This window comes from Cyprinodon variegatus, unplaced genomic scaffold (genome assembly GCF_000732505.1).
Source record: "Cyprinodon variegatus isolate N-32 unplaced genomic scaffold, C_variegatus-1.0 Scaffold99, whole genome shotgun sequence".
NCBI classification, from domain to species: Eukaryota; Metazoa; Chordata; class Actinopteri; order Cyprinodontiformes; family Cyprinodontidae; genus Cyprinodon; species Cyprinodon variegatus.
The window spans coordinates 696,171-697,891 of NW_015150552.1; the positions used below are offsets into that span (position 1 = coordinate 696,171).

The window sequence follows — 1,721 nt, forward strand, 5'->3', positions numbered from 1 at the left end:
AACAGGACAAAAGATTCTTGCTGTAATCTAATTGTAAAGCTTTAGCTTGACCTGAATGACCTTCTTCTTGAATCAAAGTCTGCTAAGGATCAGATGATAAAAATACTTGGACATTACGAAGGCGTTTTATCTTTCAGGTTATGTATCAGATCTGTAATGTCAAGGTTTCACTTCAGCAGCTGCCAATAAATCTGAGAGGTTCTTGAGTTCAGAACTGCTAAAAATTGATTTTATGTTGCACTCAGGGGTGGAATGACTGTTTGAGCAAGATGATTTACCAAGATATTTACCATCTCAACCAACATTTGTAGTTTTGAATATTAAAAGAATGTAACTACTTTGACTTTGAGCAAGGCTAAATCAGGAACAAATATAAGTTTGAATAAAACTATCCTGGGGGATAGATAATAATTGGATCCTGTTAATCTGCATAAAACAGTAATGAATTTGGATAAATAACTAGTTACAAACATTTTGCCTTAATTTACAAGTTGTATGTTGCAAATAAATTACTTAAGAATTAATTTGAACTGTTGGGAAAAGGGTTGGTTTCTCCTTTGCCTGCTCCTTCATCCACTAGATGGCAACTAGAGGCTGCACCTGAAGGGGCACACCATTTTGGCTGTCTGCACACCTGTTACTCATCATCTAATCATCCTAGAGCTTAAGGGGAAGCAGACTGCCAGCACCTCGTTGCCTGAGTGTTTGCCAGTTACGGTACTCTGAGTACCCATGGAGATAATCTCTGTAGACAAACTTTGATAGTAATTGACTCTTGTTAGTGATGGTGAGATGAGGCCTCATGAGGCATTGAACAGTTTGGCCAAATTGCTTCAACAATCCCCACAGTCCATGAGGTTCCATGTGAACATGTCACCACCTACTGGTGGAGTGCATAACTACAGTTTTTAATAAAATCTGATTCATTTTGTAATTGTTTTTCTTTTTTTCCCCCTTTTAAGTTCCTTTGAAATTGCTAATGGTTGGTGTGTATAATAAAATCTTTTGTAAGTGTAAAATTTCCTAGAACAATCATTTAAGGTGCACGGTTTTCCTACCATTTAGTCAAATAAGCTCGAGCAGATATTAAAATTGCCCTAGCAAATTGGGCAATGATGAGCAAAATGAAATGTACCAAATAGATTATTTCTGTTGTCATGCAAAACAATTATCTGCAACACATCTTATGGGAAGTTCAACAGAATTAAGCTAAAGTTTACAATGATTCAATGTAAAGTTCCAGTATTTCTGCTTTATTACCGACCGGTTGGCCTGTGTCTGAACTTCAGATCTCTTCTCTTTATAGATGGACTTGTAGCCATGAATGAAGGAGAGGTAGGACTTGGGGCTTACGTGGGTGGAGTGCCGGTATCTAGGTTGAATTAGAAAAGCATTAGAATCATTTTATGATGCATTAGAGGGTAGCATGATCATCTACACAACTTCCTAATATTGCAGTTCAGCTTTTAATTTTACTATATAGAATCTCTCTCCACACAAATGAAAATCTAGATTGCTATATGGAAACCTGAATTATTTTAAATATGACAAAAAAGTTATGCTTTCTTGAAGCAATTATTTGGGAGAAAGTATTGGAGCTGCTGTCAACAAAGCATTGCAGCAGCGTTGTACATTCTTATAAACACAAAGCTACATGAAGATACTAACCACCTTACATGTTTCCTCTGGTATCACACCTGATCGTTTCAAACCACAGGTGT

General features: G+C 36.7%; 1 pseudogene; it reads right to left on the reverse strand.

Annotated features, from left to right (window-relative positions):
- LOC107084394 overlaps window positions 1-1,721 on the reverse strand; it is an 86,872-nt pseudogene that overhangs the window by 49,535 nt on the left and 35,616 nt on the right.